The sequence below is a fragment of the Petaurus breviceps genome, unplaced genomic scaffold (assembly GCF_028583685.1).
Source record: "Petaurus breviceps papuanus isolate PSGF00001 unplaced genomic scaffold, PetGlider_PUasm1.0 287, whole genome shotgun sequence".
NCBI lineage: Eukaryota > Metazoa > Chordata > Mammalia > Diprotodontia > Petauridae > Petaurus > Petaurus breviceps.
Window position 1 is genome coordinate 1 of NW_027186029.1, and position 26436 is coordinate 26436.

General features: G+C 39.8%; 1 pseudogene; it reads left to right on the forward strand.

Annotated features, from left to right (window-relative positions):
- Positions 1-7707: 7707 nt before the first annotated feature.
- Positions 7708-26436, forward strand: part of LOC138167720 (zinc finger protein 420-like) — a 69517-nt pseudogene continuing 50788 nt past the window's right edge.

Here is a 26436-nt window from a genome sequence, read left to right on the forward strand (position 1 = left end):
TCTTCTATATGAGATAGTTTACCCCATTCTGTCTCTCTCCATCTTCTCTCATTATATTCCTCTCTCACCTCTTAATTTCACTTTTTAAGTATCATCCCTTCCTATTAAATTGGTCCTGTGCCCTCTATCTATGTATACCTGTAAACATATATACACACAATCACATATGTATTCATACTCCCATATACCCTCTGATATAGACAAATATATGTATGTATGTGTGTATATATATATATATATTTCTATTCCCTTCAACTGTTTTCATACTGAGAAAAGTTTCATCAGTTACAATTATAGTTTTTCCATGTGAGAATGTTAATAGTTCAACTTTGATAAGTTCCTTATGATTTCTTTTCCTTCTTTACCTTCCCATGCTTCTCTTGCTTCTTGTATCTGAATGTCAAATTTTCTATTCAACTCTGGTTTTTTCATCAAGAATGCTTGAAAGTCCTCTATTCCACTGAATGACCATATTTTCCCCCTGAAACATGATACTCACTTTTGTTGGGTAGGTGTTCTTGGTTTTAATCCCAGCTCCTTTGCCCTCCAGAATATCATATTCCAAGCCCTTCAATCCTTCAGTGTAGAAGCTGACAGATCCTGGGTTATCCTGATTGTGTTTCCACAATATTCAAATTGTTTCTTCCTGGCTGCTTGTAATATTCTCTCCTTAATCTGGGAATTCTGGAACCTGGCTATAATATTCCTAGGAGTTTCCTTTTTGGGATCTTTTTCAGGAGGTGGTTGGTGGATTTTTTCAACCTCTATTTTGCCCTCTGGTTCTAAAACCTCAAGGCAGTTTTTCTTGAGAATTTCTTGGAGTATGATTTCTAGGTTCTCTCTTTGTTCATGGCTTTCAGGTAGTCCAACAATTTTTAAATTATCTCTCCTGGATCTATTTTCCAGGTCAGTGGTTTTTCCAATGAGATATTTCACATTGCCTTCCATTCTTTCATTTGTTTGGATCTGTTTAACAGCATCTTGATTTCTCATAAAGTCATTAGCTTCCATTTTTTCCAATCTAATTCTGAAGGAATGATTCTCCTCAGTGAGCTTTTGAGATTCTTTTTCCATCTGGCAAATCTGACTTTTTAAAGGCATTCTTCTCATTGCCTTTTTGAGCCTCTTTTGCCAATTGAGTTAGTCTATTTTTTAAGATGTTATTTTCCTCAGTCATGCTGTTGACTCTTATTTCATAATTTTCTTGCATCGTTCTCATTTCTCTTCCCATTTTTTCCTCCACTTCTCTTATCTGCTTCTTAAGGTCCTCTATGGCCTGTAACCAGCTCATATTTTTCTTGGAAGCTTTTGTTGCAGGAGTTCTGACTTCACTGTCTTCCTACTGTTCCTTCCTTTCATTTTTTGTTGTTTTGTTTAGGTTTCTCTGTGTGAATGAGTGTGAGTGAGTAAGGTTCAAAATGCAGCAGGACTTTAGGACTCTCCTTGGAATGTTATCTTTTTTACTTGCCCCTCCCTTCTTGCCCACCAGAACACAAGCTGAGGGCTTAAAGGGAGGGAGGTAAAAGGGAAAAAAGTATTTTATCATATGAGGGGAAAGGCAAGTTAAAGAATATAGGTGAAGTGTCAGGTCAGAATTAGAAAGAAATAAGGTATATGTGGTTTTAAAGGGGCTCTAATCAAAGTACAACAGAAGGATGAGTAGACATTTGGAAAAGGAAAGATGCTTAAGCATGTAGCAAAGAGGGGAGCATCGGTAGAAGTTTTAGAAAGGTATAAACTATTTGCAGGAACAGTTTGAATAGAGCTTTTGAGAGTAAAAGTTTGGATATTTGGGGGCGTTAAAAGCTCTCACTTTCAAATAAATTTTTAAGGAATAAACATAGCAATAAAGTTTACTGAAATAAAAGTTTAAAAAAGCTGAAAACTTTATAAATATTTATTAAAGCCTCTCATCCTAGTGTAGCAGCAAGCACCCCAGCATCCTCAGGGTGGCTGCCACCACAGGTTCTTGGATCTGCTTTGTTAAAGGAAAGCAACTCAAAATGGGTTAACAAGTTTACTTTAATCAGTCAAACATGTATCGTTTACCTCATTCAGGGGAAAAAGGTCAGCACCCCGAGCTTCAGAGTATACAGACAGAATTATCAAGACAGAGAAACAGATCAAGTAGACAGATTTCCAAACTTTCCAACCATTACATCCATACCAAATCAACATCTGGGTTTTTCAAAGCCGGGGGTCTCTCAACAATGGCTTCCTAGAGTTTCATCTGATCAAATCACAGAACACTTCTCAAAGTGAGTCCCAAAACAAAGCTACACATCAGGGCTTATATAGCCTTCTCCTGGCTCAGAGAATGTAACAACCTTCTGGACCCACTGGCCAATCAAGAAGTCTATACTGAAAAACAAGCCTCCCACCCCAGGCTCCAGGTGCACTTTAGCCTAGGGGCAGGGAAGATCTTTAAATTTGCATTTTCATTACACCTAGATAATATTAAAAAAGAGCATGCTGAAGAATAATTTGGAAATAAAATTAATGTAATAATGTCATTGTGTTTTTATGGTCTTCCTAAACTATAGTAAAAATTCTATTATTGAGGGATCATTGTAAGCCAGAAATAGTGTTTGATAAGCAAATTTTTTAAATCTGAATTTTGTTGAAACTAAAAGATAGAGGAAAAGTTTGTTTAAAAACAGTTATGTTTTTAAGGTATTTACACCTTTATCTGTAGTTTAAGAGGAGGTTATATGTAAAACAATTTTGTTATCATTTATGAAACTTATAAGATTGTTAAAAAAGTCATTTTAAAAATTTTGTTTTAATGCTAAAATTTAAAATTGTTAATAGATTACTGTATGTGGAAAGGAGGAGACTGGTGAAAAATTTTATTTGGATTAATTCTTCCCATTCAGAAAATTCCTCCTCCATGTATGAAACTTGGCAAAGCAGGGGCATCACCACTAGCCCTTCCCTAAAGTCCATCTCAGTTATTCTTATTTTGTAAAACTGCCAAAGAAACTATATGTAGAGGCAAGGTCATGCAGCCTGGGAAAGGAACTTGTTTTAGTTATGTAGTTTCTAAATAATGAACCTAACTTGCTAAGAAGTTGCAAAAAATTAAAAGGGATTTCCAAGTATTGGCTTTTACACTAGGAGAAGTTTAAATTTGAGAAAGAAAAATGTTAAATAATTTCTTCTTCTTCTCCCCTTAATTTTGTGTCAGATAGAAAATATTGAGTTTATGTGTGCCCACATATTGATACTGCTAAATTTAAACACACACAGAACACAGATCTTTTTAATCTTTTTTTTTTAATTACAAACTCTCATAAGATAGAGGTCACAACCTATTTAACCTATATTACAGCTCATTCTTCACTTCCTTGACCTGTTTCCCAAAATATTAAATATTAAAAACTGCCCTCAATGTGTTATCTATATTACTCCTCCAGTTTCCTTTTAGACAGGGGGAGCAGTAAAACAATGTAATTAACCAGTATGTTACAGTATTTTGCTTCAGTGGGCATTCCAAAACAATTGAAAACTGATCATGCCCTCACTATATTAGCAAATTATTTCCATTTTTATGTGATCATTTTCAAATAAAATTAAAGGCACCTATCTACTGCTTTCTACACCCTAAAATTTTTTTATACATTGCAAAAAATGAGTATACATCAGCAGAATAACAATGTGAAAAAGTGCACACTTCCCAAAGGAAGGTTATCCAAACACCTGGGAAGGGCCTGACCCTTTACTAATAGGGGGGGGGGGCGAGGTTTTGTTTATATTTTTCCAGAAGCTGTGGAAAGACCAATGATGATGACCGAAAGAAATGTCAGGGCATATACTACAAATCATGGAGGAGATGAAAGAGCTCCAGCAGCAGAAGAAATAATCACAGAGACAGAACATGGGAATAAAGAAGAAGAGGTCTCCTAATGCAGCCACTACACTAAAAGCTGAGCCCACAACAACTGAAACCTGTTACCCCAGGATTTGTGTTTTTTGCTTTGATAACTCTGATTTCAATACAAACTGAACTGTTTACATTCTGATTTAAGTTCTGAGACACATACCCCTATCACATCAAATTGTTCCATATATAACCTACAAGTATATGTATTTGACCCCCTCAAGCCTTCCTTACTTCTACTAATGTAAACCATTTACAGATCATAGAAATCAATACTACATTTTAGTGGAATATTACCTGCATTAATTGTACTCTTACTCAATGTATATCTGGTAGAGAGTAATGGTTGAACATCCTTCATTTGTTTTTCCAACTAATTTTTTTAATCTGATTTCTTTAAAAAGAAAGGGGGAAAGGTTTGAAATATTGTTGATAATGTCAACCACTGTGTCTGCAATTTCTCTACAAAAAGAAACCCAAACTGTCCAATAGGTTAATGAATTATCAAACAATGTTTCTGTAGCCTTTAAGACACACCAGAGTATAGATAAGGATCTTTTGTATAAGGTCAATGTATCAGAACAATCAGTATTGTGTTTACATATATTTATATTAGCTCTGATTCTAATGTCTTTTTGGGACCAAATACATGCCCAACTTGGTGCTTGGTGTCATTCAAATGTTACAAAGTATATCAGGAAACATCCAAAATTGTCATTTCTCTGGAATTGATCCAGGAACATTGTTAACATTGTTACAGTTATTTCCTTTTAATGTGATGTCTGATTTTACATATTTTACCTCTATTGATTATTGTACTATTTCTTTGTATCTGCCTTCCTGCAGTGATCAGACTGATGTCACAGACTTTGTAACTATTAGCAATCAAATGTATGAACATAACTTTTAAAGATCAGGATTTAGATTGGAAAGTTACTTGTAGAAATTGTAATCTCACCTGGAATATAAATCAAATGTCCTATATGACTGAACATAAAGCAAATCCTCCCATCCTGGGATGGCCATTTCTTCTAAATTGCTTCTGCCTCCAAATGGGGGTCTGATACCTTGTGATCCCATCCTTGCCACCAAATGTAGCACCAATGCAATATTTTTTTTAAAGCAATTGGGGTTAAGTAACTTGCTCAAGGTTACACGGCCAGTTATTTCTGGGTGTGGTGCTGAGTATCTGAGCCCAGATTCGATCCCCAGGTCATCCCGACACTGGAGCCAGTGCTTCTGCTCACTGAGACACCTGGCTGCCCCTAAGCAATTGGGGTTAAGTAACTTGTTCAAGGTTACACAGCCAGGTGTTTCTGGGTGGCTGCTTAGTGTCTGAGCCTGGGATTCGAACTCCAGGTCATCCCAACACTGGAGCCAGTGCTCTTACTTGCTACAAAAGTGGGGTTTTTTTTGTTTGTTTTTTTTTGAGGGAGGAAGGCAGGGCAATTGGGGTTAAGTGACTTGCCCAAGGTCACATGACTAGTTTTGTATTTAAGTGTCTGATGCTGGATTTGAACTCAGGTCTTCCTGACTCCAGGGCTGGTGCTCTATTCACTGTGCCACCTAGTCACCCCCCACCAATGCAATATTTACACCACCGACCATGACTATAAATATTCCTGCATAGTGATAGAGCACAAAATAAAACAGACTCTTTATATAGAAAACAGAAGCAAAATATTTATTCAGCCAACAGAAAACCAAATCCCAAACCCAGTAAGTCAATTCCAAAATAGTAGCAAAGAAGCTAATGAGCCTCAAAGCAGCAGAGAGTCACACCATCCTTTATCCTTCCCACAAACCAATACAAGACCAATATTTTACTCACAAACTTGACTGATTCCCTGCAATTTGTCCTCTCCTTCTCCCAGTCTAACTAGCTCTGACTCCCAGCTTCCTGTGGGCTCTGCTCCACCCTTTCACAAACTCCTCCCCCCACAGGCTCCATGTGATTATATTCAGCCTGTTAGGGGGAAGAGTGTGTGTATATATATATATATATTCCTTTTGGAGGGCAATTGGAGTTAAGTAACTTGCCCAAGGTTACTGAGCTAGTTTTTTTGTGTGGGTGTTAAGTGTCTGAGGCCAGAACTGAACTCCAGTCCTCCTGACTCTGGGGCCAGCGCTTTACTCACTGAGCCACCTAGCCACCCCTCAGAGTATATTTTCAAAGTAGGGTTCCATGTGATTACATTTACCCTATAAGGGAGTAGAATATATTTTCAAAGCAGATAAGGTCTTAAAATTCCCTTAGGCTTATTAAGGGGCAGGGAAGGTCTTCAAATTACTATTACCATTTCTTGCACACACAAACACAGGCTCATACATGAATATAGATGTAGATTTTCTCCTCCTGAGGCCTGGAACTGCAGCAGACATTGGGATATGATTTCAAGTAGCTCATAGTGAACCCCAACTGCCTTTAACAAAACCTGTCTTGTCAGAGCTAGATTTCAAAAAACCATACATCAAGACAACATGAGAAGAGAGTTAATTTTCTCAGTTAAAGAAAAAAAAGTCCTAGGGGGTGGCTAGGTGGGGAAGTGAATAGAACACTGGCCCTGGAGTCAGGAGGACCTAAGTTCAAATCCCACCTCAGACACTAGCCCTGTGACCTTGGACAAGTCATTTAACCCCAATTTCCCTGCCCTCCCCCCTCCAAAAAGCAAAAAAAGAAATGTCCTAGAATAATTAAGCAGGGATCACAAAAAATCTAGTCGCCAAATCCCAGACATCTTGGGAGGTTTAAGTGATCAAAATTAATACTCCTTTGGACAGAACACCCTGAAGTGAGGGCATGATTACTGTCGACCTGGAATTTAGTTTAAAAGTTACAGATAGGTGCGGAGGTAAACAAATTCATATTGTTTATTCCTTTTAAGCTTGCCAACATGGAGGGACATCGAATCAGAGCTTTAATTCTGACTGACTGAGGCAAGCTGAGGAAGACCTAGATAATCTTAGAGCAATCGGGACTCAGGTGTCTGTGTCACTCAGTAAGTGTGACTTCAATATATTTTAAACCATAGCACGGGAGAGAGAGTTTCTGAGTCTAATAGGACGTAAATACAATGAGACAAGAGAACTGACAAAGTGTCCATTGAAATGACAGTCCCAGGACATCTGTGTCTCCCCTAGATAGCATATGGTCAGGGGATGCCAAGAGAGGAAAAGTCGCACTATCCAAGACAGCGTCACAAACAGGAAGAGTGCTCCTGGTCAGCCTCATCTGAGAATGTTGTTCACCCTTCGTTCTCAAGGCAGGGAGGGCAGAGTGCCAGCTGGGGGGCAGCCCTGACTCTGGGTCACTGAGGCTCTGACTGGTCTGGTCTCATCTGGGATCCCAGAGCCCGCTGTGCCTCTTGGGTCTCTGTAGAAGGATGGGGAGGGGAGGCGGACGGAAGAGAGGGAGCGCAGCCGTCTTCCTGTTCAGACCACCTCCATTTCCCAGTCTGGCCCTACCCGCTCCCCCCCCCCCCCCCCCCCCCCCTTCCCCCACAGACCCACCCTGCCCCCAAGCTCCGGGAGCCCCACCTCCCCCCCCCACTCCCTTTGTAGGTTACAGTGTCACTTTCAGGGAGTCTGGTGCTACAGTTTCATCCCGGGAGACTGTGTTCAGAGTGGGGCAGGGGAGGAGGAGCTCTCAGAGCTGAGAAGCCTGGGGAAGGGAGGGCAGGCGGAGTTTGGAGGCCTGGGAGGAGTTTAGGGCTGAAGAGTGGACGGGTTCAGGGAGGAGAGGCAGCCTGGGTCCCTGAGTCCTGGCCCTGGTGTGATGGGAGGAACGGGCCCGCCCCTCCTGGGAACTGGGGGGTGGGGGGGGGGGGGGTGGAGAGGGGGAGGGCCTTGGGAATAGGAAGACCCTCCCAGGGCGGGCCGGCCGGCAGCAAGAAATCCTTGAGCCTAGCCTGCTCTGCTTTCCCTCGACCTCGTTTATCTTTCCCTTCTTCCCCTGAATTTGATATCTGCTTTCCCTGGGGGCCAGAACTGCTCTGGGTTCCCTTGGAGCCAAGATCACTCTGCTTTCCCCAGAGCTGAGATCGCCCCGCCCTCCTATGACCAGGGATCCCCCACGCCCTCCCCTGGATCCCCCTCCTCCATCGGTCCTCCCCGGGATCCTCCCGGGCCCCCGCCCTCCCAGGGATCACTCCCTCTTCTGGACGCCAGATATGTGCTTGCTGATCTAGGTAGGTCTGAGCCGGGGAGGGTCTCCCTCACTTCCTCGTTCCATCCCCCCCCCAGTTCAGTCTCCAACATCCCCTCTCAGGGTGAGTGCCCTCCAGCTCTGCCAGGAGCACACCTCCTGAGCTTCTGGGGGGCTCCCTGCCTCTCGGTCTTGTGCAGAGCTCCCCCCCCCCACTCCCTCATTTCGTGGCTCACCCTCCCCCGGTTTCCCATTGGATAACACTTTGCCAGATTTCAGACTTCTCCCAGTGGATCCCAGGAGCCTTGATTTCAGCCTTCCTGTCGGGCCCCATGTGTCCTGTCTCCCGGCCCCCTAATCTCTGACCTCTTGTTTGGGAATTGCCTTGTCCTGCCTCAGATCCAGCCTATGATCTGCACCCAGGGCTCTGGAGCTGGTTCCCTGTCAGATCCCCAGCATGTGGCTCCATGTCTCCAGCTTCCCTTTAGGGATTCCAAGCCTGAGCCTCACCAGAGGGTCCCAACAGTCCCCCCAGCTCCTAGTTAGACCTCAGGACACAGTCATCCTGCTTCCCCAGGCTCAGTGTTCCCCTGGAGGCCTTCTTTCCCTCCAGTGTCTCTGACTTCCCTGTTCCTCCTGTAGGGTGAAGTCTCTCTCCTGAGGGCAGGGCCAGGGCCCTTGTGACTCCCCTGGGGCCTCATCCTGTAAATCCCTGCAGGCTAGCCTGCTGCCCAGGAAGAGAAAAGCCAGACCTCTCCCCCTCTGGTATCCTTCTCCCTTCACAGCTCAGCCTACAGAGGACCCAGACCTGGCCCCAGCAGGGAGCCTGGAGCCAGAGGGAATGGCCCCCGGGAGCAACAGCCCCCCTGTCCAGGTGAGTGCAGTCTGTGCTCAGACATCTGCCAGTGAGGCCATTGCAACAGACCTGGAGGGTGGTCTGTGAAGCTGCCACTGTGTCTCTATGGACCGTTTCTTTATAGAAATGGGCACAAAATTGAATAAGTTGGTAACAACACTGTTTTGCTCTCTGCTTCTCTGGGTTAAACTGATTCACTGTCTCTGTGGCATTTGGAGCACTAATTCCTCCCTCCTGACATTTCTGTCTCCCCAGCTTGTTTTGAAGTTCTGTCTCTTTAGGTCACACAAGTTTCCTCAGTTTCCCTGAATCCCCCCATTTGCCCTTTCTTGGGTCCGGTCCATAAGGATTACTTCTCTTGGGGCTGTTTCTCAGTCATGTAGACTCTCCAAATCTTCATGATCCCATTTGGGTTGTTTTTGGCAGAGCCTGGGGTGGTCCCTCGTTCCTTCTCAAATTCATTTGACAGAAGAAGAAACTGAGGCAAAAGGGGTTAAGTCTGCTAGTGTCTGAGCAAGATTTGAGCTCAGGTCCTCCTGATTCCAGGGCCAGCTGTCTATCCACAGTGCCATGTAGCTACCCCAACATGTCAGCAGCTTTGTCCCAACATGTTCTGAATAGTAACAGATGGAGTTAACTGAGAGGCAAGGCTCTAACAGTTTTGGGGACTAGGAAAATGATTTTTTCAGAAAGTGAAATTTGAGCTGAGACTTCAAGGATGCCCAAAGCCATGGTTAAGTTATAGAACTTTCCAGTCATGGTAGACAGCCATTGGAAGGGCTCAGTGTCAGGAGATAGGGGATTTTGGTCAAGAATCAGCCAGAAGGCCAGTGTTTCTGGGTCAGAGAAGAGGCGGAGGAGGGGAGTGAGGTGTAGTAAGGTGTAGAAAGACTACTATGTGTCACCTTCTTCACCTTACACTCTCTCGTTTAATCGCGGTGCAGGAATACTCCGGGTCCTTGACAGTGACAGGTTGAATAAGGCAGCACCAGCTGCAGCCAGACAGGTACGTTGCCCCTTTTTGTATCCCCCAAAGGGCAACACACATGGGGAGCAGGGGATGGACACAGTTGTTCCGTGGATGTCAAATATGTGGTCGTTTTGATAGGATTTGGTTGAAAATTTTTGAGGCAGTTTTCACTAATGATATTGCCTTTGAGTTTTCTTTCTGTGTTTTAACTTTCCCTAGTTTAGGTCATTGGTATATATTTGTCTCATCATGGAAGGATTTTGGTTGGATCTTTTCTCTTTTTAATTTATTATTTTATTTTTCCCCAAGTCCATGTAAAAAATTATTGTTACTAATCATTATTTTAAAATTTTGAGTTCTAAATTCTTTCCCTCCTTTGCTCCCACTGTCCTTTCCCCTTTCATTCAGAAGGCAAATAATTCAATACAGGTTATACATGTGCTGTCATGCAAAACATAGTTCCAGGTCTGTCATGGTATGAAAGAAAACAGAAACCCCCAAGAAAAATAAAGTAAACAGAAATATCTTTCCGTCTGCATTCAGACCCCACCGGTTCTTTTTCAGAACATGAATAGCATTTTGCATCCTAAGTCCTTAGTGGTCTTAGTGGTCTTGGATCATTGTATTGCTGAGAAGAGCTGAGTCATTCACAGATGATTAATGTTACAGTGTTGCTGTTCCTGTGTGCAGCTTTCTCTTGGTTCTGCTCATCTCACTTTGCATCAGCTCCTTTAAGTCTTCCCAGGCTTTTCTGAGAACTTCCTGCTCATCATTTCATATAGCAGAATGGTATTCCATTACGTTCACATACAGCAGCTTGTTCAGCTCTTCCCCAAATGATGAGCATCCCATCAATATCCACATCTTGGCCACCTCTAAAAGAGCTGCTAGAAATATTTTTGTACATATAGGTCCTTTTCCATTTTTTTTTCTCTCTTTGGGGTATAGACCTAGAAGTGGTATTGCTGGGTCAAAGGGGATGCATGGTTTCATCAGTCCTTTGTGCATCGTTCACTTTACTTCACCAACGTCAATTTTCCATCATCCTCTCCAACATTTGTCATCATCATTTTTTGTCCTATTAGCCAATCTAGTAGATTCAAGGTAGTATTGCAGAATTGCTTTAATTTCCATTTCTCCAGTCAGTAGTGATTTAGAGCATTTGTTCACATGGTTATAGCTAGTTTTGATTACTTCATCTGAAATCTGACTTCAGATTTTTTAATCATTTATCAGTTTGGCTATAAGTCTTATTTTTATAAATTTGATTCATTTCTCCATCTATTTGGGAGATGAGGCCTTTTTCAGAGAAACTTGTTTCATAAGGTTTTTTTTACAGTTATGTTTGCTAACTGTATTTCCTTTCATCCTATTCCTCCCCCATCCCCCTGTTTATTCTATTCTATCTCTCCTTTCACCCTGATCTTCTTCAAACAGTTTTGCTTCTGCTATAGGCTCCCCCTCCCAAATAGTATGCTTCCATCTGCATTTAGACTCCAAAGTTTGTTCTCTGGATGTGGATGGCATTTTCTATCATGAGTCCTTTGGAGTTGTCTTAAATTCTTGCATTGCTGAGAAGAGCTCAATCTATCAAGGTCAATCATCACATAATGTGGCTGTTACTGTGGACAATGTTCTCCTGGTTCTGTTCACTTCACTCAGAATCAGTCCGTATAAGACCAGATTTTTCTGAAGTCTGCCTACTGATCATTTCCTGTAGCACAATAGTATTCTATTATATTCATATACCACACCTTGTCCAGCCATTCCACCATTGATGGACATCTCCTCAATTTCCAATTCTTTATTACCACAAAAAGAGCTGCTATAAATATTTTTGTACATATGGGATCTTTTCCCACTTGATCAGGCAGGATTTATTCCAGGAATCCATAGATAGTTCAATATCAGGAAAACTATCAGTATAATTGATCACATCAACAACAAAGCTAGCAGAAACCATATGATTATCTCAATAGACACAGAAAAGGCTTTTGAAAAAATACAATACCCATTCCTATTAAAAACACTAGAAAGTATAGGAATAAATGGAGTCTTCCTTAAAATAATAAGTAGCATCTATCTAAAACCATCAGCAAGTATTGTATGTAATGGGGTAAACTAGAAGCATTTCTAACAAGATCAGGGGTGAAACAAGGGTGTCCACTATCACCCCTCTTATTCAATCTGGTACTAGAAATGTTAGCAGTAGCAATAAGAAGAAAAAGAAATTGAAGGACTCAAATTAGGCAAAGAAGAGACTAAGCTATCACTCTTTATAGATGATATACTTAGAGAATCCTAGAGAATCGAGTAAAAAACTACTTGAGACAATAAATAAATTTGGCAAAGTTGCAGGATATAAAATAAACCCACATAAATCCTCAGCATTCCTATATATTTCTAATGAAATCCAACAGCAAGAGATAGAAAGAGAAATCCCATTTAAAGTTACTGTAGACATTATAAAATATTTGGGAATCTACCTGCCAAAACAAACCCAGGACCTATATGATCACAACTACAAAACACTTTTCACACAAAGAAAGTCAGATCTAACTAATTGGAAAAATATCAGTTGCTCGTGGCTGGGTAGAACTAATATAATAAAAATGACAATTTTACCTAAATTAAATTATATATTTAGTGCCATACCAATCAATTTACAAAAAAAATTACTTTATAGAACTACAAAAAATAGTAACAAAATTCATTTGGAAGAACAAAAGGTCCAGAATATCAAGGGAATTAATGAAAAGAAATGCTAAGGAAGGTGGCCTAGCCATGCCAGATTTTAATCTGTATTTTAAAGCAGCAGTCATCAAAACTACTTGGTACTGGCTGAGGAATAGAATAGTGGATCAGTGGAATAGATTGGATACACAAGACTCAGCAGTTAATGACTATAGTAATCTACTGTTTGATAAACCCAAAGACCCCAGTTATTGGGATAAGAACGTAGTATTTGACAAAAACTGCCGGGAAAACTGGAACATAGTATGGCAGAAATTGGGCATAGACCATTATCTAACACTGTACACCAAAATAAAGTTGAAATGGGTGCATGATCTAAGTATAAAAGCTGATACTGTAAGCAATCTGGGAGAGCAAGGGATAGTCTACCTGTCAGATCTATGGAGAGGAGAAGACTTCAAGAGTTAGAGAGCATTATAAAATGCAAAATGGATAATTTTGATTACATTAAATTGAAAAGCTTCTGTACAAATAAAGCCAATGTTACCAAGATTAAGAGGAAAGTGGAAAATTGGGAAAGAATTTTTACAACCAGTGTCTCTGATAAAGGTCTCATTTCTAAAATATACAAAGAATTGAGTCAAATGTATAAGAATACAAACCACTCCCCAACTGATAAATGGTCAAAGGATATGAACAGGCAGTTCTCAGAAGATGAAATTAAAGATATCTATAAGCACATGAAAAAATGGTCTAAATTGCTATTGATTAGAGAAATGCAAATCAAAACAACTCTGAGGTACCACATCTCACTGGTCAGATTGGCTAAGATGACAAAACAGGAAAATGATAAATGCTGGAGAGGATGTGGAAAAATTGGAATACTAATGCATTGTTGGTGGAGTTGTAAACTGATCCAGCCATTCTGGAGAGCAATCTGGAACTATGCCCAAAGTACTATAAAAAAGTGCATACCCTTTGACCCAGCAATACCACTTCTAGGGTTATATCCCAAAGAGATCAGAGAAGTGGAGGAGGACCTGTATATACAAAAATATTTCTAGCGGCTCTTTTTGTGGTGGCAAAGTATTGGAAATCAAGGGGATGCCCATCAATTGGGAAATGGCTAAACAAGTTGTGGTATATGAATGTGATGGAATACTACTGTGCTATAAGAAATGAGGAGCAGATGGACCTAATAATAACCTGGAGAGACTTATATAAGCTGATGTTGAATGAGAAGAGCAGAACCAGGAGAAATCTATACACAATCACAGACACCACGTATGTGTGACAACCACCTTCAAGAGACTGGGCTCCTCTCAGCAATGTAAGGTTATAAGACAACTCCAAAAGACTCATGGTCGAAAGAGAAAGAGCTGCGGAGTCTGAAGGCAGATTGAAACAAACTACCCGCTGTGTTTCTTTTTCTTGTTTTTTTTTTTTGTTTCCTCGTTTCCACTGATCATTCTATTGGTTATAATCCTCCTTTACACCCTGGCTAATGATTAATGTAAAGATATTTGTAGATCCTATATTTGAGTGCATGCTGCCATGATGGGCAGTGGGGAGGAGAGGGATGGGGAGAAAATTTGAAACTCAAGGGACGGTGAAACTGAATGTTGGAAACTAAAAGTAAATAAATCAATTTAATTAAAAATAAATAAATAAATTTTTTTGCACATGTGGGTTCTTTTCCCATTTGTATGATCTCTTAGTGATACAGACCTAGAAGTGGTATTGCTGGGTCAAAGATGCACAATTTTATAGGTCTTTGGTTGTAGTTATAAATTACTCTCCAGAATGGTTGGATCAGCTCACAACCCTAAGAACAGTGAATTAGTGTTTCAGTTTTCCCGCATCCTCTCTAACATTTATCATTTTCCTTTTTTGTCATGTTAGCCAATCTAATAAATGTGATGTGGTACCTCTAAGTCATTTTGATTTTAATTCATTTATCAATTGGAGAATAACTTGTGTTCTTATAAATTCAACTCAGTTCTCTATATATTATAGAAATGAGACCTTTGTCAGAGACACTGCCTTTAAAAATTGTTTCTCAGCTTTCTGCTCCCCTTCTAATCTTGGTTGTATTCATTTTGTTTGTGTAAAACTTTTCAATGTAATATAATCAAAATTATCCATTTTGCATTTAATAATGTTTATGTCTTGTTCGATTACAATTTCTTCCCTTCTCCATAGACCTGACAGGCAAACTATTCCTTGTTCTCCTACTTTGCTTATGGTATCAGTTGTTATATCTAAATCATGTATCCATTTTGACTATATATTTGTATAAGATGTAAGATGTTGGTTTATGCCCAGTTTCTGTCACACTATTTTCTAGCTTTCCTAGTAGTTTTTGTTAAATAGTGAGTTCTCATTCCAGAAGCTTTGGGTTTATCAAAGAGTAGATCGCTATATTCATTGACTACTTTGTCTTATGTGTCTAACCTATTCCACTGATCTACCAATCTGTTTCTTAGACAGAGTAGTGGGAATGGGAATTTGAAGATCTCCCCCGTCCCTTAATAGACCTAGGGGGAATTTGAAGACCTTCCCTGCTTTGAAAGTAAACTCTGCCTCCCAATAGGCTGAATGTTGTCACATGGAGCTTGTTGTGGGAGGAGTTTGCTGAAGGGAAGCAGAGCCCACAGGAAGCTGGTAACCAGGGATAGATTAGCAAAATGGCTCAACCAGATGGCTGGCCATTTAGGGGGCCAGGCCACACACCAGTGGACATAAGATCAAGGTATTGGTATCTCTCATTCATTGTTAAAGCAGATAGCAGAAGAATGTCAAATATGTCAACTGGTGTAGCACCAATGCAATATTCACAGCACCCACTATCATGATAAAGTCCGTGGCTATAAGTATCACATGATGTTTGATTGCAAAATATACCAGACTCTCCAGATAGAAGATAGAACTGAAGCATTTATTTAGACACCAGAAAACCCAATCCTCAAACCAGTAAGGTGATTCCATCACAGTGCCAAAGATATTCAGATGCTGTAATAACACTGAGAGCCACAGCACCTTCAGCCTTCCTACAAACCAATACAAGACCAGTATTTACTCCTGAGTCTATCTGTCTCCTTGCCTGAACGTCCTCTCTCCCCCACCAGCTTTGGCTCCCAGCTTCCTGTGGGCTCTGCTTCCCTTCAGCAAATTCCTCCCCACACAGGCTCCATGTGACTACATTTAGCCTACTAGGGGGAAGATTTTACTTTCAAAGCAAGGAAGGTCTTCAAACTCCCCCCTAGGTCTATTAAGGGGCAGGGAAGATCTTCAAATTCCCATTCCCATTACAACTGGAAAAGGAACGAACTTTTCCTTGGGTAGTAACTAGAGAGATAGCAAGGGGAAGAGTCCCAGACCAAATCTGGCAAATAGATTATATTGGTCCCCTACCCTAAGATAAAGGCTGCTGTGGCTCTTGGTGTTGTTATGGCTTCTGAATAGCTTTGGTACTATAACGGAATTGGCTTACTTGTGTTGGAATTGGGTTTTCTGGTATCTAAATAAATGCTTCAATTCTGTCTTCTACCTGGAGAATCTGGTATATTTTGCAATTGAGCACCATGTGATACTTACAGTCACGGTCTTTATTGTGATCGTGGTCACTGTAAACATTGCATTGGCGCTACACTTGGCAACAAGGATGGGATCGTGGAATATCAGACCTCTAGTTGGAGGCAGAAGGGATTTAGAAGAAGAAATGGCTATCCCGGTTTGGGAGGATTTGCCTTATGCCTCCCTAGCAGGGGAGTGGTCTACAAGTACAGGGCTCTGTGAAAACTGGGAACAGACACTACAGCAGGGAGGACCTAGAGGTTTAGAACTATGTTTTCAAAGAATACCAGTAAAACCTGGGAGAGAGCTGGAGGCAGTGAGTAAAAGAGGCTGGGTTTTCCTACTACTGTATTGTGTGCAAAAGCAGAGACAAGCTGTTACAAGAGTTGGCTAAGTGCCAGCAGTTGATCCCTCCTTTAGAAGAGCAACCTGGCTCGAGTCTCAGGTAGAAAGAGAGAACAGGAGAGTATCTGAAAGAAGAGAGGGCTGGGGCGGCTAGGTGGCGCAGTGAGTAAAGCGCCGGCCCCGGAGTCAGGCGGACCCGAGTTCGGTTCCGGCCTCAGATACTTCACACTCACACAAAAAACTAGCCGTGTGACCTTGGGCAAGTTACTTAGCCCCAATTGCCCTCCAAAAGGCAAAAACGAAAAACAACAAAAAAAGAGAGGGCTGTTGTAAATTTGGTTCAGTAAAAGGAGTAAAAAAAGTAACAGGAGGGTAATTCATACAACTTTGGTAAAGTCTGAGCCTAGTGGCTAAGACACCAACTGCCAAGAAAGCGCATGTGTTGTGGAGAGTGATACAATATTACAGAGTGATACATTGTTTCGTAGTGAAGCTTTTAGAAGGCCGGAAGTTCCCTCATACTGGGAAGAAGGCAGGAGACTCAGGAAGAGCCGACAAGTGTTCAAGGAGTTACTTGAGGATTTCACTCAGCAGGAGATGACTGATATTTTGAGCAGATTCACCCAAAGGATGGGAGAGTCCTTAGTGTCTTGGATGGTAAGATTCACTGATGAAGGAGCCCCTGGGATAGTGATAGATACAGTGGACTGCTTGAAATACATAAGTATTTGCCAAAATCCTTTTGTCTAGCAAGCTTTTAGAGACTTTCATTTGGCAGGAGGTTACAATACGACCAATCTGTAAGCTTTTGCTGCTGAAGGATGCAGTAGAATGTATCCCACTGATTCAATGTGGCCCAGTGGAGACAGAGCCTGGTACACCCTTAGAGAAAGTTGAAAGAAGTGATGAAAATTGCTATCATGGTGGGAGATGCAGATACGTATTGCAATTCCTCATAGAAACATCATGGTGAAGACAGCTCCTCCTCCTTATGAGCACCTACTTCTGACTCTACTAATTGGTGAAATAGGGAACGCTCTTTCAGAGGTGCTGGATAAGATTAAGTGACTTGGGAGAATGGGAAAATGATAAATTTACTCGAGAGAGGTGAGTAAATGGCCAGAGGAATTGAAGTCAGAATAGATTACCAAGAAAATAATTGTTTACTGCTCTATTGAGAGCAGGGGTTGATTTTAGAAAAATTGATAGTATTCCCAATTATGAGCTATACAAAATGTACCAAGACAATGGGCTTGATGTTAGATGGAATAGAGAATTGAGGACTGACCCTATAGATAGTCCTGAACCATTGTATTCAAGTTTGTCACACCTTCAGGGGGATTCAGATTAAAGAAATTGCTGGGATAGGTTGAAGGGGTCAATGTGCTGAACTTGTGGTAGTGTATCAAGCCATTGGAATAGAGTGAGGAGAATGCTGTCATATATTCTCCTGTGAATGAAGTTATGTTAGTGAGTCCATGGACTCCAGAAGCATGACTGACCCTGTATTTGTCTCTTTTTGGCTTTTTGTCTAACAGACAAACGTGTTTGCAAGGTTTGTTTCCTGCAGGCCTGGTACCCTTCACCTGCAGATGCCTGATTGCATAAACTGGACATCACCCCGCGTCCATGACTGTGATGTGCCACCCCTTGGACCTGGTGTTGACTGAGCTCCAGATGTCTGGACCTGGCATTGACCAAGTATCAGATGACAGCTAAAGAACTGGCCTCTCGAATGGGACCTCTTGGGGCTGGGACAGCTCTCTGTCCAATTCCAGCTTGAAATAGCTTTGGAGAAGAGACCTTCTCCCCTTAGCCCAAGATCTTGAGCCCCATTCGTTCAAGAGGGGGAAGGACGGGGCGCTTGTGCCCAATCCCCACCCCAAGCTATTGTTTTATGTACAAAGTTTTTCTATTCTCCCTGTTATATTGTCGCAAAGTTCTATAGACACCAGTTTTTCCACCAGTTATCCCTATACTTTCAATTTTTGCTAATGTATTTTTGTTGTGTAAGGGACATGAAAGATCTTGGGGCTGAATGTGATGGAAATGGGAATTTGAAGATCTTCCCTTCCCCTTAATAGATGTAGGGGGAAATTTGAAGACCTTCCCTTCTTTGAAAGCAAACCCTAGGAGTGGCTAAGTGGTACAGTGAATAGAGCACTGGCCCTGGAATCAGGAGGACCTGAGTTCAAATCTGGCCTCAGACACTTAACATAAAATTAGCTGTGTGACCATAGGCAAGTCATTTAACCCCAATTGCCCTACCTTCCCCCCTCCAAAAAAAAGTAAACTCTGCCCCCTAATACGCTGAATGTAATCACATGAAGCCTGTGAAGGAGGGAGTTTGCTGAAGGGTGTAGCAGAGCCCACAGGAAGCTTCTCTGCTGTGAAGATAAACTCTGCCCCCTAAGAGGCTGAATGTAGTCATGGAGCCTGTAGCAGGAAGAGTCTGCTGAAGGGAAGCAGAGCCCACAGGAAGCTGAGAGTCACTGCCAGGGAGATGGTGGGAGAGAGAGGAGGTTCAAGAAAGGAGTTATGTAGGCTCATGAGTAAATATTGATCTTGCATTTGTTTGTGGGAAGGCAAAAGGATGCTGTGACTCTCAATGTTATTATGGATTCTGAATATCTTTGGTACTATGATAGAATTGGCTAACTGGTTTTGGGATTCGGTTTTCTGGTGTCAAATAAATGTTTCAGTTCTGTCCTCTACTTGTAGAATCTGTTATATTTTGCGATGGAGTATCATATGATATTTATAGTTGTGATCTTTATCTTGATCGTGGGCATTATAAATATTTCATTGGTGCTATGGTCAGCGCCAAGTAGTTTTGGTGACTGTTGCTTTATAAGACAATTTAAGGTTTGGTACAACCAGGCCACCTCTCCTTACATTTCTTTTCATTAATTCCCTTGATATTCTAGACCTTTCGTCCTTCTAGATGAATTTTGTTATTGTTTTTCTCTAACTCTACAAAATAATTTTTTGGTAGTTTAATTGGTATGGCACTAAATGAGTAAATTAATTTAGGAAGGATTGTCATTTTTCTTATATTAGCTTGGCCAACCCATGAGCAACTGATATTTTTCCAATTACTTAGATGTGACTTTATTTGTGTGAAAGTTGTTTTGTAATTGTCTTCATATAATTCCTGGGTTTGTTTTGGCAGGTAGATTCCCAAATATTTTATAATGTCTACAGTAACTTTAAATTTCTCTTTCAGTCTCTTGCTGTTGGTCTTTGTTAGGTTCATATAGAAACGCTGATGATTTGTAGGGGTTTATTTTATATCTTGCAACTTTGCTAAATTTATTATTTCAAGTAATTTTTTAGTTGATTCTCTAGGTATACCATCTGATCATCTGCAAAGAGTGATAGCTTTGTTTCCTTTTTGCCTATTTTAATTTCTTCACTTTCTTTTTCTTCTCTTATTGCTAAAGCTAACATTTCTAGGGCAATATTGAATACCAGTGGTGATCATGGACATCCTTGTTGATGCATCGTTCTAATTGGAAATGCATCTAGCTTATCCCCATTACATATAATGTTAGCTCGTAGTTTAAATAGATGCTGCCTGTCATTTTAAGGAAGATTCCATTTATTCCTATGCTCTCTAGTGTTTTTATTAGGAATTAGTATTGTATTTTCTCAAAAGCTTTTTCTTCATCTATTGAAATAATCTGTTAGTTTTGTTGCTGATATGATCACTTGTGCTAATAATTTTCCTAATATTGAAACAGCCCTGCATTCCTGTTAGTAAACCCACCTGGTCATAGTGTATTATCCTCAAGATAAGTTTCTTGAATCTCTTTGCTAATATTTTATTTAAAAATTTTACATCTATATTCATTAGGGAAATTGTTCTATAATTTTCTTTCTCTGTTTTGGCTCTTCCCAGTTTAGGTATCATAAAAAGAATCTGGTAAGACTACTTCTTCACCTCTTTTGCAAAATAGTTTATATAGTATTGGAATTAGTCATTCTTTAAATGTTTGATAGAATTCACTTATAAATCCATTTGACCCTGGAGATTTTTTCCTAGGGAGTTCATTGATGGCTTGTTTAATTTCTTTTTCTGAAATGGTGTCATTTAAATATTTTATTTTTTCTTCTGTTAATTTGGGCAATTTATATTTTTGTAAATATTCATCCATTTCACTAAGATTGTTGAATTTATTGGCATGCAGTTGGGCAAAATAGCTTCTAATTATTGTTTTGATTTCCCCTTCATTATTAATTCTGCTCATTTGGTTTTCTTCTTTCTTTGTTTTTAATCAAATTAAACAAAGGTTTATCTATCTTATTGGTGTTTTCATAAAACCAACTCTAAGTTTTATTTATTAGCTTAATAGTTTTCTTAATTTCAATTATATTAATCTGTCCTTTAGTTTTCAGAATTTCTAAATTGGCATTTGCTTAGGGATTTTTAATTTGTTCTTTTTCTAGCATTTTTAGTTGTGTGCCTAATTCATTGATCTCTTCTTTCTCAATTTTTTTATAATACATTTTATTTTATACTTTTTTTGTGGAGGAGAAGGTAGGGCAATTGGGACTTAAGTGACTTGCCCAACATCACACAGCTAGTTTTGTGTTAAGTGTCTGAGACTTAATTTGAACTCAGGTCCTCCTGACTCCAGGACCAGTGCTCTATTTACTTCACCACCTACTTTATTCTCTATTTTATTCATGTAAGCATTTAGAGATATAAAACTTCCCTTAAGAACCATGTTTGTTGCATTCCATAAGTTTTGGTATGATGTCTCATTATTATCATTCTTTTCAAGAAAGTTATTGATTATTTCTATAATTTGTTGTTTGACCATTCATTCTTTAGAATTAAGTTATTTAGTTTCCAATTAATTTTTAGTCTATTTTTCCATGGCTCTTTATTCAATGTAATTTTTATTGCATCATCTGAAAAGGATGCATTTAATATTTCTGCCTTTCTGTATTGGATTGTAAAGTTTTTATGCCCTAGTACATGGTCTTTTTTTGTGTCGGTGCCATGTATCACAGAGAAAAGATGTATATTCCTTTCTATCCCCATCCAATTTTCTCCAGCGGTCAGCCACATCTAACTTTTCAAAAATTCTAGTCAGCTCCTTAACTTCTTTCTTGTTTATTTTTGGTTAGATTTATCTAGCTTTCATAGGGGAAGATTGAGGTACCCCACTAGTATACCTTTGTTATCTGTTTCTTCCTGAAACTCTCCTAACTTCTCCTCTAAGAATTTAGATGCTATACCACTTGGTGCATATATGTTTAGTAATGATATTACTTCATTATCTATAGTAACTTTTAGCAGGATGTAGTTTCCTTCCTTATCTCTTTTAATTAAATCTATTTTTGCTTTTTCTTTGTCTGAGATCAGGATTGCTACACTTCCTTTTTTTTTTTTTTACTTCAGAGGAAGCATGATATATTCTGCTCCAGCCTTTTACCTCTGTGTGTATCCCTCTGCTTCAAAATGTGTTTCTTGTAAACAACATATTGTAGGATTAAGGTTCTTAATCCACTCTGCTATCTGCCTCTGCTTTCTGGGAGAGTTCATCCCATTCACATTCACAGTTTTGATTACTATCTGTGTCTTTCTCTCTATCTTATTTCCCCCCAGTTATGCTTTCTCTCTCCACTAAATCTTTGCTCTCAATCACTGCCTCCCTCAGTTTTCCCTCCCTTCAACCAGCCCCCTCTTTTCTCCTACCCGCTATTTTCCTGTAGGGTAAGATGCCCAATTGAGTGTGTCTATTATTCCCTCCTTAAGCCAAATTCAATCAGAACAAGGTTGTCCCATTCCCTTTCACCTTCTTGCTCTTCCCCTCCATTGTAATGGCTTTCTCTTGCCTTTTGTATATGAGATAATTTACCTTAATCTATATCTCCCTTTCTCCTTCTCATAATAAATTCATCTCTCACCTCTTAATTTTATTTTTTAGATATCATCCCTTCATATTCAACTCATCCTGTGCCCTCTATCTATGTATACATAAACATACATATGCCTACACTCACATATATATTTATATAAACATATACCCTCCTATATATACATATATATGGATATATCCATATATATTCCCTTCAACTATGCTTATACTGATAAATGTCTGAGTTACAATTATCTTTCTTCCATGTAAGAATGTAAATAGTTCAACTTTAATAAGTTTCTTATGATTTCTTTTTCCTGTTTACCTTCTCATGCTTCTCTTGCTTCTTGTATTTGAAAGTTAAATTTTCTTTTCAGTTCTGTTTTTTCATCAAGAATGCTTGAGGGGAGGGGCAGCCAAGTGGTGCAGTGAGTAAGAGCTCCAGGCCCAGAGTCGGGATGACCTGGGATTGAATCTGGGCTCTGATACATAGCACCACACCCAGAAATTTAAAAAAAAAACTGGCCATGTAACCTTGAGCCAGTTACTTAACCCCAATTACTTATTAAAAAAAAAGATTGCTTGAGGGGGAGGCTAGGTGGTGCAGTGAATAGAGCACCGGGCTGGGAGTCAGGAGGACCTGAGTTCAAATATGGCCTCAGACACTTAACACTTATTAGCCGTGTGACCTTGAGCAAGTCACTTTACCCCAATTGCCCTGCCCTCCCCCCTCCAAAAAAAAAAAACCCAAAACAAAGAATGCTTGAAAATCCTCTATTTCCTTGAATGACCATTTTTTCCCCTGTAGCATTATACTCAGTTGGGCTGAGAAGGTGATTCTTGGTTTGTTTTTTTCAATAGGGAAGATGTTTTATTTTGTATATTTCTAGGCCATAAGCAATGGCAGATAATCAATGCAATGTCATTCCTCCCTTCTGTAAACCAGTCAAATAGCGGTCCTGCTAACTAAGCAGGTTAGCAGAATTTTATGGCTATAAAGCTCATAATTATAACAGAAAATAGTACAAATCAGTTTTAATATGAAGAGACATATGGGCATAAGTCCATTTTACACAAAGAACCTAATTCTTACAATATCATTGTTATATCATTTTTCTTACATACAAGAAAGAAATTAAATATTTTGGAACAGGAGCAAACAAATTCAAACCACCAGCTAATTGATTACTGATGTTAAACATTTTATTTTTAGCAGTTCTTTTCCCATAACAGGGAGGTTCTGAAGTTAAAGGTTTAGAGGCAAAGATGGAATATGAGAATCTTTAAAGCTATAACCAACATCTTCTCACTTTTTAAGTGCAAAAATCCTTTGTATTTGATTCATTCTTTCTCCTTCTCCTTCTTTCCCCTTCTCCCAATATACACTAATACAAAATACACTAATTAAAAATAAGGGACATATTAAAGAGAGATATTTTCTGCATCCAGAAAAAGAAGTGATTAATAGAAGTGTGTAGAGAATAATTTTACATATATATACCTGTTTGTGTCTCTAGCAATCTCTAGGGCTAAAGGCAGGGGGATGGGGGGAACTGAGGGAGAAAAAGAGAAAAAAAATGTATACAATAACTTTGTTGTATATTTGGAGGTAATACCGTGTTTCCCCGATAATAAGACCTATCCCGAAAATAAGCCCTCCCCTTACTGTGTAAGATTCCTCTAAAATAAGCCCTCCCCCGAAAATAAGCCCTATTGAGATTGCTACTGTAGTGAAGGTGATCCCCTGCGCTACACGCTACATTACGGTACCCTCTGTATGCACCCCCCCCCCAAGTGAAATGCACGCCGTGCTCCGAGCTGCATCCAATCAGAGCTGCAGCAGTGAGTGCGTCATCCTGTTCTTCCCCAGTGATTTGCTTGCTGGCGCCATTGAGAGCAGTGCCGCGGAGGAGAGCTGAGGCAGGACAACATAAGCCCTCCCCTGAAAATAAGCCCTCTGGTGTTTTTCTTTCCAAAAAAATTAATAAGACAGTGTCTTATTATCGGGGAAACACGGTAGGAAGTTGTACATGGTAGATTTGCAGTTTTTTTTTTTGCTAACTAATTTTTTCCTTCATTTTTCAAATGCTTTATTAACTTCCAATTTACATCATTCATTTCCGCCAGATTTTGAGTTACAAATTTTCTCCCCGTTTTTCCACTACCCACAGCCCCAAAATAGCAGCCCTACAGGATATCCCCTCCTCCAATCTGCTCTCTCCCATATCTTCTCCCATACCCTCTTTGAATTTTCCAGTAGGGCATGGTGAATCTCTATGCCCCAGTGCCTTTATATCTTCTTTCCCAATTACATGTAAAATAGTATTAATAAGAGTATATATATTAAACATTTGATTTTAAAACTTTGAATTCTAGATTCATTTCCTTCCTCCCTTGTCACCCACCCTTACTGGGAACATAAGCAGTTCAGTATAGGTTGTACATGTGTAGCTAATGCAAAACATTACCATAGTAGATATATTGTAAAAGACTGACTATATTTCCCTCCTTCCTATCCCACCTCCCACTTGTTCTATTCTCTGCTTTGATCCTGTCCCTTTTCAAAAGTGGGTGCTTCCAACTTCCCTCCCTCTGAGACTGCCCCCCCTTCCATCATCCCCCCTCTTATCCCCTTCCCCCCCTATTCTCCTGTAGGGTGAGATACCCTATTTAGTGTGTATTTCATTCCCTCCCTGAGCCAAATTCAATGGGAATAACATTGACCCACTCCCTTTTGCCTTCCTATTCTTCTCCATTGTAACCATTTCCCTTGCCTCTTCTATATGAGATAGTTTACCCCATTCTGTCTCTCCCCATCTCCTCTCATTATATTCTTCTCTCACCTCTTAATTTCACCTTTTAAGTATCATCCCTTCCTATTAAATTGGTCCTATTCCCTCTATCTATGTATCCTGTAAACATATATACACACATTCACATATGTATTCATACACCCGTATACCCTCCAATATAGACGTATATATATATATTTCTATTCCCTTCAACTATTTTCATGCTGAAAAATGTTTCATCAGTTATAATTATTGTTTTTCCATGTAGGAATGTTAATAGTTCAACTTTGATAAGTTCCTTATGATTTCTTTTCCCTGTTTACCTTCTCATGCTTCTCTTGCTTCTTGTATCTGAATGTCAAATTTCCTATTCAACTCTGATTTTTTCATCAAGAATGCTTCAAAGTCCTCTATTCCACTGAATGATCATATTTCCTCCTGAAACATGATACTCACTTTTGTTGGGTAGGTGATTCTTGGTTTTAATCCCAGCTCCTTTGCTCTCTGGAATATTATATACCAAGCCCTTCAATACCTCAATGTAGAATCTGCCAGATCATGAGTTATCCTGATTGTGTTTCCACAATATTCAAATTGTTTCTTCCTGGCTGCTTGTAATATTCTCTCCTTGATCTGGGAATTTCAGAACCTGGCTATAATATTCCTAGAAGTTTTCTTTTGGGGGTCTTTTTTAGGAGGTGATTGGTAGATTCTTTCAACCTCTATTTTGCCCTCTGGTTCTAAAACCTCAGGGCAGTTTTCCTTGACAATTTCTTGGAGGATGATTTCTAGGTTCTTTCTTTGATTCTGGCTTTCAGGCAGTCCAATAATTTTTAAATTATCTCTCCTGGATCTATTTTCTAGGTCAGTGGTTTTTCCAGTGAGATATTTCACATTGCCTTCTATTCTTTCATTTGTTTGGATCTGTTTAACAGCATCTTGATTTCTCATAAAGTCATTAGCTTCCATTTCCTCCAATCTAATTCTGAAGCAATGATTCTCCTCATTGAGCTTTTGAGATTCTTTTTCCATCTGGCAAATTCGACTTTTTAAGGCATTCTTCTCCTCATTGCCTTTTTGAGCCTCTTTTGCCATTTGAGTTGGTCTATTTTTTAAGGTGTGATTTTCCTCAGTCGGACTGTTGACTCTCATCTCATAATTTTCTTGCAACATTCTCATTTCTCTTCCCAATTTTTCCTCCACTTCTCTTATCTGCTTATTAATGTCCTCTATGGCCTGTAACCAGCTCATATTTTCCTTTGAAGCTTTTGTTACAGGAGTTCTGACTACACTGTCTTCCTCCTGTTCC